At 38.1% G+C, this 14,009-nt stretch overlaps 1 long non-coding RNA gene and 2 pseudogenes across 4 annotated transcripts in view; 1 reads left to right on the top strand and 2 right to left on the bottom strand.

Moving 5' to 3' along the window:
* Positions 1 to 14,009, bottom strand: part of LOC147362185 (uncharacterized) — a 41,163-nt gene that overhangs the window by 7,537 nt on the left and 19,617 nt on the right. Inside the window, exon 4 of one of the 2 annotated variants that reach the window (XR_015136008.1) lies at positions 12,922 to 13,508. The exons of the other annotated variant lie outside the window; for it this stretch is intronic. This is a non-coding gene — a long non-coding RNA (uncharacterized LOC147362185). Of the gene's footprint in view, positions 1 to 12,921; positions 13,509 to 14,009 lie in introns of those variants that run through there. 2 annotated transcript variants of the gene reach the window in all.
* On the top strand, positions 4,478 to 6,604 carry LOC147362187 (olfactory receptor 5M9-like; annotated as a pseudogene). The gene has a single exon (XR_015136006.1). The product of XR_015136006.1 is annotated as an olfactory receptor 5M9-like (transcript).
* LOC147362186 (olfactory receptor 8U3-like) lies at positions 10,355 to 12,471 on the bottom strand (annotated as a pseudogene). The gene has a single exon (XR_015136007.1). The product of XR_015136007.1 is annotated as an olfactory receptor 8U3-like (transcript).

Raw genomic sequence — 14,009 nt, 5'->3', positions numbered from 1 at the left:
TTTGACTGCCTCATCAGAGACAGGCATTGTGCTAAGAATTTCCCAATGTTGTCTGCGATCCGCATACCTCACTGTGAGACAGCACTTTCCTTTTTCTACAGATGAACTTTGCAACTGAGAATCCTTACTTTTCCAAAGACAGGCAGTTAATTATGGTGCAGAGTGAAGATTTTATTTCCGATCTAACTGACATCGAAGTTGATGCTCTACTGACTCCAAAAAGAGCCTGAAAAGAGTTCACTGATAAATTGTTCTACTACAATCAACTTCTCCACTAATGACCTCTACTTGTACTCATTCTCCCTAGATGTTTCTCTGTGATCTGTACTTTGGAGGCACCTGGGATCTCTTCAACAGCCATGAGATGCATAGGGTGTGCATTGCTGTGTTTGGCCTGAAAGATGATGCTTATTAGAACTAAAGCACAGTAGAAAAGAAGGTGACTGAGCAACATTGTATAATGCAAACCAAGAATGCTTTCCTGAGGTGCAAGATGCTTTCCTGAGGCAGATATTATACCATGTGAAGATGGGAGAGATTATACCCATGACATTAAGGATACTGGTCACATAATATTATCAGAAGACATTCTTCTGATTAACCCTCCTTAACTTACCTTACTCCTGAGATGTTTCTATAATTTTAATTATAATGTGTTTCATCATTATCTGGATAGTTCCTTGGGGAGATGCTCTCAATGTGTGCAGTGTTCAAGATTCTATTATAAATAGTGAGGAATTGTCATTGTTTTTTTGTTGCTGCTGAAGGTAGGTCTGCAAATTTTATAGTTTTTGCAATAGAGATTAATGCAGTCACATCTTTAGTTTTTAGCCCTTTTTTGAAGAAGAGACTAAGACCTTACTTGTGGACCTATTTGTTATCAGTGTTTTATTGTTGGGAGTTATATACTTGGGAAATATTACTATTTATATTATTAGTTGATATAAAAATTCATTAGAATATCTTGCTGCCATAGGGACTTACAAGAACTTTTGCTCTTTAGGTTTTGCCTTTATGTCTTCTCTACAAAGACCAGTGATTTCACATTGTGTTTTAAAATGTATCTGAATGGAATTGAAAGTATGGTGTCACTGGGAATGATTGATATTCCCAGTTCAGTCACTCAGTTGTGTCCTACTCTTTGCCATCCCATGGACTGTAGCATGCCACGCTTGCCTGTCTTTCACTATATTGAAGAAATAATTATACTGTTGCTGTATCGTGTGTGTGTGTAAAATTCCTGAAAAGTTAATGAAAGTGATATTTTAAATTTCTAAATTATACATTCTATATGCTTAATTGCTTTAAAAGACGATGCACAGCTATCTAATAAAGTGGCTGTCTATGAGAAGTTACTTCGGTCATCTGGCCCTGGGACTGTGGGCTCACCTAACCTTGAGAGCATAGATAGTGGTGGTCCAAGAACTCTGTTTTTCAGGCTCCATAGCCATGTCAAGCTCTTCTGGTTCATCAAGCGTGAATTATCAAAAGGACAGCTTTTCCCCTTTTTTGGACGATAATCAAACTACATATTAAATGTAGAGAAAAAGAATATTAGAAAAAGTTATCAGAGGCAGTAGTGGTATAAAGTTATTGAGTGTACCCCTAGAGTTCAGTTAATTGGTTTGCATTTCCATCTGGCCAGTTTGCAGATGTCTGATCCAAGGAGAGCCTCAGGTCTGTCAGTGAGTCAGTTTTCTCATTTTTCAGAAAGCTGTGCTAATTAGAGCCTCTCTCATGGGACCTTTATTTATAAAAGATCGTGTAAGGAGTCAACAAAAGGTAGCTGTTATCTCACCTTAAAACTGAGACTGCTGCCACTAGAGCAGGTTTTTAATAGAGATTTTACTAGTTATGGACACAGTAATGCATTCTACAAAGCTGATCTGGAGATCAGGATGCTTAAAAATCACGTGTGAATATCCCCGAATGTCTACGATACATAACTACTGTAGTCGGTTTGAAGTGTTCTAAAATGAATGAGACAAAGTCTGCTGTCACAGAGCTAGTGATTGTGAAGAGTGGAAGAAAGCCCACGTATCACAGGAAGGGAAACTGGAGAAGTGGGGCTACTTTATGCTTCTTAGGAGCCTTGATGATTCTTTATATATACTTAGTTGCTGGTGTTGTTCAGTCACTAAGTCCTATTTGGCTATTTGAGACTCCGTGGACTACAGCATGCCAGGCTCCTCTGTCCTTCACTATCTCCTAGAGTTTGCTCAGACTCACGTCTGAGTTGGTGATGCTTTCTAACGATCTCATCCTCTTATAATTAGTTGTACCAATCATCCAAATCAAACTGTTAATTAGGTAATTATGGGTTCACCAAACAGAGGCAAGAGTTTTTATGTATGAAAATTCTTGGTCTTAGCTCTATCTCCCAGTCAAATTCAGTAACTCTCATCTGGCTTAGTTTATCCACACTTAGAAACCAGAAGATCTATGATCATGAAAATATAGGGTACAGGTGAACCCAGACCAGAACTGAAATATCAGTGACTGTTATGTGCCCAAATCATTTTCTCTATGGTGTATTTAATTCCCATATGAATAATTTCAGGGGTAGGAAAATTGTTTACAGAGATTAATCAACTTCCAAATTGTGAGTTGCTACTAGTTGGAGGGAGCCATGATACAATCATAGAGTTTATACATTTTAAAAAATAGTTCCTCTTCCAACTTTTTGTATTTTCATTTTCTTTTTCCTCAATATTTTTACATAACTGGCTACTTGCCCGTAACTGAAAAGTCACATCCTCAAAGAGATCTTTGACCACTCTGTGTGCATCCTGCTTCTTCTTATTTCTGTGTTTATCAGCATGCTCAGTTTTTGTCTCACAGTAGTTCCATTTCCTAAATTGTCTCATTTCTGTATTTTTCATTCACTCCTTTTCAAAAAGAATCAATTATGATGCAAACCAAACTCTTGTGTAGCTTGTTCAGTTTCATATTAAAAAACTTAGACTACTTCTAGATATAATGTAATAAATAATAAATATAGCAAATATATTTGACATAACACTGGTTTTGATGTTTGTAAATGAATTATTATAAGCAATTATATCTATAGCCCATTTTATGTCATAATATTCCCTTCAAGCAATGTTATTATAGGGATCTTAAATTCCTGAGATGATGTTAATCCTACAGATGCATCCCTAAGTACTCAGAGCAGTTTACTTCTCAGAAGACTTATCTGGGGAAGTGTATTGAACAGAGAAAACATTCCTTGTGGACATTTTAATTGTAATGACATTGAATTTGAAAATAAATGATTAGACATATAATGGATTATTGCTGAAAAGAAGTAGAATCTGAAATAAGACAATAATTTTAAGAGCATGGCACCTGAATTTTATTTTATACGTATATAGAATTTATCTATTGATATAATTTTGGTATGGTGATTGATCCACTTGCGGTTTACTTTTCTAACTGTTAAACTGATACAGTCTGTGTTGTTAAATACCGCTTACTTCATCCTGCAAGCAGCAGTAATCAGGCAAGTGAAATATATAGCTAAATAAAATAAAACATGACTAGGATTTTCATAAGTTGAAAGCTTTTTATATCATATGCTGGCATAGTGTAGAAAAGTATGTCAATGACTAGATTGTAAGACCAAGGTTTAAGACAATCATCCCGTAAAATTGTGAGGATAAGAAGATATCTTCTGGACTCGTGGCTCAGTGGATAAGAATATGCCTACCAATGTAGGGGACATAAGTTCAACCCCTGGTTGGAGGAAGCTTCCACATGCCATGGAGCAGCTAAGCCCGAGGGCCATGACTACTGAGCCTGCGCTCTAGAACCTGTGAGCCACGGCTATTTAAGCCTGCTCACCTAGAGTCAGTGCTCCAGAACAGGAGAAGCCACTGCAGTGAGAAGCCCACACACGCCAACCAAGAGGAGCCCAAGCGCAGCCAAAAATAAACAAACAAATACATTTTAAAAAAAGGATATCTTCCAAGTCATAGGGAAATAAGTTAATATTACATGTGCATTTGTATTAGTATAGACAATGAGAGGCAACCATCATACACACAAATAGTATTCAATGGCATTTCAGTGATTCACTCTTATTACTTCCCTGTTCAGCACAAAGTGGTTGTCTGACCTTATTGAATATTTACATTTGGAGTCTCAAGTCATTTCCTATAAGACAATATGTTGAAATGGATTTGGTCATTCTCTGATGACTCTCAGTCTAGCTTTACTTCTATTAGCAATCTATGATGTTAGCATCACTGAAATAATTTAGCAAAAATAAGTGTCTAATACTAGTAGTATGTGAATGTAATTGTCTGTTTTAGAGTTAAGAAACTAATAAATATTGTAATAATTACCTATAAGGCCTATTAAAGGAAATAAATGTGATAATATACTCTTATATTAAACTTTGTACAAAGTCTACATTGATTTTTATATTATTTGAACTAGAATACTGATAAGCATGACTCAAAATTTTCAAGAATAAAATAAATCCATTCATTTCTTTTAATTTGTCCATAGGCACTGCAGACTGGGTCTAAGTGAAGGCAATGCCAAATTTCACAGATGTGACAGAATTTGTTCTTCTGGGGTTGACCAGTCGTCAGGAGCTTCAAGGTCTCTTTATTGTGGTGTTTCTAGTAGTTTACATGATCAGTCTGATAGGGAACATTGGTATGATTATTTTGATCAGCATCAGCCTCCAGCTTCAGAGCTCCATGTACTTTTTCTTGAGTCATTCGTCTTTTGTGGATGTGTGGTTCTCTTCCAATGTCACTCTGAAGATGCTGGAAAACTTACTATCAGACAAAACCCATTTCCTATGTGGGGTGTTTGGTGCAGTGTTACTTCTTCAGAGCCCTTGTCCATGTGGAAGTATATATCTTGGCTGTGATGGCCTTTGATCGCTACATGGCCATCTGCAACCCTCTGCTTTATGGCAGTAAAATGTCCAGGACTGTCTGTGCTCGTCTCATCTCAGTGACATACATCTATGGGTTCTCTGTCAGCCTAGTCTGCACACTGTGGACATATGGCCTGTACTTCTGTGGAAACTTTGAAATCAACCACTTCTATTGTGCTGACCCTGCTCTTATCAAGATTGCCTGTGGAGGGGTCCACATTAAAGAATGCACCATGATTGTTATTGCTGGGATGAATTTCACATATTCCCTCTCAGTGGTTCTCGTTTTCTATACCCTCATCACAGCGGCCGTGCTGCACATGCGCTCTGCCGATGGCAGGAGAAAGGCATTCTCCATGTGTGGGTCCCACCTGACAGCTGTTACCATGTTTTATGGGGCTCTCCTCTTCATGTATCTCAGGAGGCCCACTGAAGAGTCTGTGGAGCAGGGGAAGATGGTGGCCGTGTTTTACCCCACAGTGATTCCCATGCTGAACCCCATGATCTACAGTTTGAGGAACAAAGGTGTGAAAGAGGCGGTCAACAAAGCAATCGTCAAGGCAAACTTGAGGCAGTGAACCTGCAGCACATAATTCCGTGTATGCCACTTCCTGTTATAAATGTCCAGGCATATAAATTCCCTGTTTAAAATAGACTGTATACAGGCAACACTTAAATATACTAAGAGGTCCAGTCTAACACAGTGATGGTTTACCCCATGAACGGACTCTCAGGACTAGGCCTCCTTTATCTACATATGCAAACATACTAACCCTGACCTATTAGTGTTAGTCACAGTGTATGTAGAACTGTGCTAAGTGTAGTCATCAGATAACTCATAAACACATTTGCATAAGCACACGCTAATTTGGAGGTATCTTTGTAAGAGTTGAATATGCTTTCTTAGGATATTTTCTATATATAATTGCTTTTCACTTGTTTTATAAGTAATATATAATTTCATTAGAAAAAATTAAGACTTCATCACTTTTCCATGAATATAAAAGTTGGTGGATCCTCATTTACCAAAAAAGCTTTCAATAACATTCATACATGCATGGACTTTTGAAAACAAAAATGTATTCAGAATCTTCAACTAGTGTCATGAATCGATCAGAAGGTTAACTCTCAGTATGTATTGCTCTATAATTAACAGTATTTGTATTTCAAACAATCTGTTGACTCACCGTAATTCTACTCTTTGGTTTGGATTTTGGCTAGTTGTTTTTCTCTTCATTAATTTAAATAGGTGAAAAATTTATGACTAAAGCCTATCATGTCCTTCTCATAGTTTAAAAAGATGAAGCAATATGGATTTTTGTCATTTAAAATCTAACTTTTGATTAGAAAAATGTCCTGTTAAACATTTGATTGCTATAATGAAGGTATTGTTTGATTCCAAATTCTTGTCACTTACATTACATTCTTAGGTCTGTATTTAGCTGCTTAAGTCAAGCTTTTAATAACTAGAGTGGATCAACCAGATAAGAATCTGTGTAAAACCAAATGTCATTGAACTAGACATGTGTTAAAATGTGAGCAGCACAGCTCAAACTGGTATCCATTGGGATCTGAGTACACATTTACAATTCAATTTATGTTGATTGGTGTCCACTTAATCTACCTTCATTCTTAATATAAGTGGAATACATTTTTTGTCCTTGTTGACTCTTGCTAATAATACCAGCATAAAAGCAAATCAGAGCAGAAGTAGTTTCTCATGAATGAGTTTATTCTTGTTTAAGGGCTAATCCAATTAAAAGGGGTGCACAACTGAACACGTGTAGAAAGACTCTGAGAAGTAACACTTACTTGTGGTAGTATCACTGGAAAGATGGATTCATTTAAGCACAGAAAGTATTGTAACTCAGGCTAACGTACTAATTGCCACAAGCCACATTCCCTCAGATTGGTTCTGAGAAAAAGCAGATGGTGGGAGGAGAGTTCTTTTTCTTAACTTTAGGTTCTGAGCAGGAAGAAAAAGTACTATTTGATTAGTATTGGAAACTACATTAACAAAGGTTTTTTTTTTTTTAATGTTTTCAAATCACCCAAGTTTGCTTCTAACAAGTTGGTGTCAAGTATGAAACGATAGGCTGCTCAAGAAACAATCGTATTGACAGAGACCATTATAACTTGACCCTTTAAGATCACATTTTCTGTGATCCTTATGGCAGACATATTTCTCAGTGTCCATTATTTTATGTTTTATTTTATAAGTAAAACATTTGTCATCCAGCTGTTCACCACCATTCCCATTGCTCCTTGTCAGTGGGATACATAATGTTGTCAAGTCTTGTTAATGAGCCATCAGTAGAAAGTGGTGCCTGAAACCTAAAGATCACCTTGTCTATGTTAAAGCCATTAGATATGGACTTTTTTCTCTTCCTTCCCACTTGAAAATGTTGCCACTGAAATGATCACTTTTTAGACAAAGATGGAAACCCCATATTGAGGGTCTAATTGCCTTTCCCAAACCCCTTAATTCATACTGCTGCCTGAGAAAGGAGTAAATTATTAAGTCACTGCATCTTGGGAGTTCACTTAGCTATAGTGCTATATTTGCTCTTATAATACTTTCCATAAACATATCCTTGGCACTTCAGCTCCGCATCTTACCACTCACTAGGACAATTTTTACCTGAGAATGATCAAGTCTCTTCAGAAACTATTCTGGTATTGAGAGGAGGGCATCTTGTCTTCTGTCTTAACCAGAAGGAGAAAAACTCAAGATTCTGATTTATATTAGATATTAGGTTATATATCCTTTTGTCCTAACTACTTGATGAGTCCTTGGGCTTGTTATGACCTTTAAGAGTCCAGTTGTCACATTAACTGGTTTTGGATCCCTGCCGGGAGCCGGCATATTGCATATTGAGTGCATATTGCATATTGAGTGCAGCACTTTCCACAGCATCATCTTTCAGGATCTGGAATAGCTCAACTGGAATTCTATCACTGCCGGTAGCCAGCGTGAGGAACTCCACCCATGACAAAGGTCCTGAGGAAGGAGGCTCGGCATACGCAAAGGCGGGATCGAGCCTCAGGAGTCCCCCTGGAAATTCTCGAGCATTTACACCCAAAACCAGAGTCTGCCTACTTTCTGCTTTGTGCTTTCACCTACACCTCTGACTTTACGGGGGGCTGTCCCCCACTACCTCTCTGAAAAAAGAGTTAGCTTACAGCTCCAGTTAATAATTCCTGGGTGTGACAGTGTTTAACCTACAAACTCCTTTGGAAGTCCTCTAGCCTGCCTGAATAGGTTTTTCCGGCCACATGTGATTGTTCAGAGCCTCCCAACTGTGAGAGGCATGAAATGTTCTAAACTGTCTAAACACAGATTCTTTTGAGTAGTTAAAAGATTGATTAGAAATTGTACTGGTGAAGGGATTTTCACTTGTTGGGCCAATGTTTGCTGCTGAGTTTCCATATCCCTTACCTGCTGTGTCCCTGGCAGTGTATTGATTAATATAATTGGTGTAAGTAGTAGCTTTAATGTTTGTAACCTGGGACCCTTGAGTTAATTCTTTTTCTTGTTATAGCCCACCACACCTTTGCTCTGTAGGAATGCAACTTTATCTAATGCTTTTGGAGGGTGGCTCCTGACCAATCACCTTTAGAGAAAAATAAGTTTTCTGAAGAAAGGGTCTTAAAATGTTAACAGGCCTCTGGGCCAGAAGATGATGCAAATTACCTAAGCGTTTGCATATGATAAGTTTGCAGGAAGAAAGCCTGGTTTGCTGCAAGACTCTACCCCTTCCCCCATTATCCTCTATGCATAACTTAAGGTATAAAAACTACTTTGAAAAATAGAGTGCGGGCCTTGTTCACCGAAACTTGGTCTCACCATGTCGTTCTTTCTCTTACCTTCAGGCTGAATTATTCAGCCTCTTTTCTCCACTGAATTTCCTCACTGAGCTATCCTTATTCTATTACTCTTTATATCCTTAATTAATGTTTAATTAAGCAGTTGTTTCCTGATCCTCGCCGACGCCGTCCCTGCTTCAAATTCCCTGGATCAGCCGGGGCTGGACCCCGGCAGATCCCTTTTGACCCGTCATCTGGGCCATTTCGCTAGCCTTTTTAGGTACTTACAAGACTCTTTCTTAAGCTTAGGAAACCTCAGCTATTTTTTTTTTTTTTCTTTCTGCACTGTGCTTGCAGGTATAGATAAGGTGTGTTTTCACCAGACATTTGAGCCAGCACATCTTTAACTGTCCTTACTTATTAGTGGGGCTTCCCCAATGGCTCAGCAGCAAAGAATCATCTGCAAGGCAAGAGACATGATTTCAATCCCTGGGGGAACATCCCCTGGAGAAGGAAATGGCAACCTACTCCAGTATTCTTGCCTGGAAAACCCCATGGACAGAGGAGCCTGGCGGGTTACAGTCCATAGGGTCACACAGAGTCAACACAACTGAGCATGCACACACTTACACGCACTTATTCTGAGTGAAATTGTTCCCCCAGAACATGTGTTAAGTTCCTAACCTGAAGAACTTCAGAGTTTGGTTATAGGATCATTGGGTTATAGGGTCATTATTTGGATATAGGGTCATTGAAGATGCAATTGTTAATATGAAGTCATACTGAAGTAAGGTGGACTGTTAATCCCGTGTGAGTGATGTCCTTACAAGAATGAAGAAATCTGGACACAGATGTAGAGGGAAGATGACCATGAGAAGACAGCAGAGACTGGAAAGATGCTTACAAGACAAGGAATGCCTGGGACCATGAGCAGATGGAAAAAACAAGGAAGGAACCTCCCCTAGAGCTTCATAGAGAGCCTGGTTCTGCCAATACCTTGACTTCAGACTTGTAGCTCCAGAACTGTGAGAAAATAAATTTTTGTTGTTCTAAGTCAATGAGTGTGTGGTACTGGTTAATGCAGACTGATGAAACTAATATATTTCTTTACAGTAATTTTTAAAAGTTAGAACTTGGGTTTCACTTTAGTTTTTCTTAGTCTCCCAGGCTATCATCCTTTCTGCTCTAGGAGCTCTTCAAATGTATCTGAAGTTTCTTTGGTAAACGTGTGGTTTTGCAGCAACCTCCCCTGAATCCAGTGTGCTACCCAGAAGGGGCACCAGATTCCTTTTGAAAGTTTCACTGACCTTTAAACCCTTCTCACATTGCCAATCTCAGGTTCAGCCCTTACTCTGTAGTTTACCATAGAAGCTCACTGCTGTGCTTTTAACTATTTAAATTATACTTTTGGAATTATTTAAAAAATAGCAACAACAAAGATGTTCTCCTCTCTTGAGTTTTATCTTTGGCAATTGACAGTCATGATTCCCAAGATTAATTTCTCTGCAACTGTGCTCCTTGACCCCAAAAGAAGTTGATTTAAGAACTTGGAAATCAGGATTGCAATTCATTGCTTCTCTTCAGAATTTGTACAGTTTACATCCACTTAGAACACCTTGTTGCTGCTTTAATAATGGTGTTGAGGTTAGGTGAGGCATAAATTAAAATAAAGTTTAATATAAATAATTTAACATGGCAATATCGATGTCTTCACATAAATGTGAAATCTAATTTAACAATGAAGTGTTTACTAAGATAAGTTGGATAAAATAAGCTAAACTGTTTCTAAATAACGTATACAATCAATTTTTTGCCAGTATTTTCCGAAATAGCAGACTATTCAGCATATTCAGGAATGCTTTTTATTTTGCCCTATGAGAATAGCTCACAATATCACTCACATGGTAGACACCAAACATTTGAATCTGAATTAAAAAAAAAAATCCAGTTGATGGTTTAAGTGGGTCTTAGATTGCATCACTTTACAACCACCCCAACATAGAACAATATTCCTGACATCTGACAGCAACCACATTTTTAACTTGGTTTTAAACTACCACTTCCTGTCAAACCATTGTAATTTCTTCAAATCCCTAAAATATAAAAGGATCTTAAGTTGCTGAGGGAATATAGGGGTATGTCTGCATTTTTGTTTTGATACAGAAAAAGAGAGTATGACTTTCCAAAAGCTGACCCTGATTTCCAGATCTGCATGTCGAAAAATGACATCTTTTCAAACAACACGAGAACCATGGAATTACCGAGAGTGACCGCCAGTGAATCTAGTGGGAGTCAGAAGCAGACAGGAATGGTTTTTAGCAGACAGGGTGCAGTTGAGGAACAGCTACTGCCTGGAATGACATGGGGATGGACAAGAAGCTTACTTTACCACCTCCCTTGTTCTGTCTCCACAATGTATAAAATAGAAGCATTTTTGAAAGCAGTGGCTAAATCTTATTATCAGTTAAATAGAAACTATCCAGGTCAAAACTGTCAAGTGTCACAGATGCGAATAGTAGCAATTTGTTAAAAATGTGCATTATAGTCTTTTAAACCTTTTATCTTACTTATAAATTATATGAAAAATAGAACACACGTGCAAAGTCATTTTGCTCATATAAAAATGGTAGAAATAAAATTAACCTATCAAAGATAATAAAAACAACATATCTGCATGTGGCATAGTTCCAAGACAGTCAGTGTTACAAGATACATTTTAATGTTTATTAGAGACAGGAAATAACATTTTCAAAGGCTTTCCTCAAGGCATTTTTTACCTCTTGGTTCCTCAGGCTGTAGATCATGGGATTCAACGTAGGAATGACTATTGTGTAGACAGAGGCCATTTGTCTGTGTCAAGGGAATGGTTTGATTTGGGCTGCAGATACATGAAGATCAGAGTCCCATAGAATATAGTGACAGCAGTCAGATGAGAACCACAGGATGAGAATGCTTTGTACCTCCCTTCTGCAGATTGGATTCTCAGGATGGCAGCCACAATGTATAGGGAAGAAATAAGGACCGTGGTCAAAGGGCTGATCATGTTGAATCCAGCAAAGATAAAAATCAAGATCTCTTTGAGGCTGGTGTCTGAGCATGCAAGGACCATCAAAGGGACATCATCACAATAGAAGTGATTAATAACATTGGGGCCATAGCAGATCAATCGAAAAGTAACAACTGTGTGGAGGAAAGCAACAGAAAAGCTGTATCAGTAAGGGCCTGCTACCAGTTGCATGCACACCTTTTGGGACATGATCACCATGTAGAGAAGAGGACTGCAGATGGCCACATAGCAGTCATAAGCCATGACTGCAAGAAGGAACGTCTCCAAAATCAAGAAGTTCAGGAAAAAGCCCAGCTGTGCGCACATGCATAGAGAGATATGGACCTGTGCTTGCTCAGGAGGGTCTCCAGGAACTTTGGGGCTATTGATGAGGAGTAACAAAACTCTACAAAGGCCAGATTACTGAGAAAAAAAGTACATGGGTGTGTGAAGGTGAGGATCCAACCGGATTAAGGAAACGATGCCAACGTTTCCCACCAGAGTTAGAGAATATACCACTAAAATGAGAAGAAAGAGAAGGATTTCACTCTCTCTCTGGACTGAAAAACCCAAAAGAATGAGTTCCATCACCTGGTAATATTCTCTTCAATCATTTGTTCTAGTCTCTGAACTGCTGAAAAGAGACAAGTTAAAGACAGATAAGTTATCAGAAGTAAGGAATTGTCATCAGATGCCAAAACGTGTGTGTTTTAACTTGAGAAAGTATTGCTCATTGAAGCAGAATAAGTCGCTCAGTCGTGTGTGACCCTTTGCGACCCCGTGGACTGTAGCCTACCAGGCTCATCCATCCATGGAATTTTCCAGGCAAGAGTACTGGAGTGGGTTGCCATTTCCTTCTCCAGGGATCTTCCTGACCCAGGGATTGAACCCAGGTCTCCTGCATTGCAGGCAGATGCTTTACCGTCTGAGCCACCAGGGAAGTTCCCCAGAAGTTCTGAAGCACAATATCATAACAAATAAATATATCCCCTCTCAAACTCTCCTGTCTGATTATTTATAATTTTCTGAAGCCAAAAATTGAGGTTTAATAAAAATAATGTTTATAAATATATGTAATATTTTAAGTTTAGATTATTTTTAGTCATATTAAATAATAGAATAAAGACATTTTAAAATACCCTGCTCCCATATTTACTTCTCAGTGGAGTAAAACTTTAATATGTAACATTTTATTTGTTTTAATAGGTATTTATTTTAACAAATGTTCATTATGCTAAATATAATACAAAGCTAAACAGGATATTCCATGGATAGAAAAGTGGAGGAAATTGAATATTTCTATTTGTGAATTAGGCACATTTTGGATTCATATGTAATTTATTCATTTTCAAATACTACTTTCTAAAAGTGAAAAAGCACACTTGTAGTTAGAATACACGTATGTTAAAAAGTAGAGTCCTTTATAATCATTTACTCAGTGGACTTGAGTTTGGCTTCTTTTTCCTATTTGGAACCAGTCTGTTGTTCCATGTCCAGTTCTAACTGTTTCTTCCTGACCTGCATACAGATTTCTCAAGAGGCAGGTCAGGTGGTGTGATATTCCCATCTCTTTAAGAATTTTCCCCATTTTATTGTGATCCACACAGTCAAAGGCTTTGGCATAGTCAATAAAGCAGAAATAGATGTTTCTCTGGAACTCTCTTGATCCAGTGGATGTTGGCAATTTGATCTGTGGTTCCTCTGCCTTTTCTAAATCCAGCTTGAACATCTGGAAGTTCACGGTTCACGTATTGCTGAAGCCTGGCTTGGAGAATTTTGAGCATTACTTTACTAGCGTGTGAGATGAGTGCAACTGTGAGGCAGTTTGAACATTCTTTGTCATTGCCTTTTTTTGGGACTGGAATGAAAACTGACCTTACAACCTAGAGGTTTTCAATTGCAAATGCTAAAAGAACCAGCTTTGCAGTTTCCAAGGAAAAAAAAAGTTTCATTTTAAGCAATTTTCTCTGAAATCCAAGGAATATCATGGCCATCCTGCATCAAAAAGTCATGTTTCCTTTCTGTACTCATAGTTTCATGCCTAAATTATAGACCAAATAATGCTCAAATTGACTCTGATATCAGGGGCAGATCAGCTGATAAAAAGCTTGGATTGTTCCTCTGGAGGGAAGTGAAACCTTGGTCCCATCAGAAGAATCTGAGGGTTTAAGGGAATTTGCAGGAGTGGGGAAAGCTTGGTCCAACCTACATGTACCATAATCTTAAATAATGCTTATTTACTTTACTGAAGTAAAAAAAAAT

Source organism: Bos grunniens, chromosome 11 (genome assembly GCF_055505025.1).
Source record: "Bos grunniens cultivar Pamir isolate PY7600 chromosome 11, Bosgru_T2T1.0, whole genome shotgun sequence".
NCBI classification, from domain to species: Eukaryota; Metazoa; Chordata; class Mammalia; order Artiodactyla; family Bovidae; genus Bos; species Bos grunniens.
The sequence above is the reverse complement of the archived record's forward strand: the minus strand, read 5'-3'. Positions and strand labels throughout refer to the sequence as shown.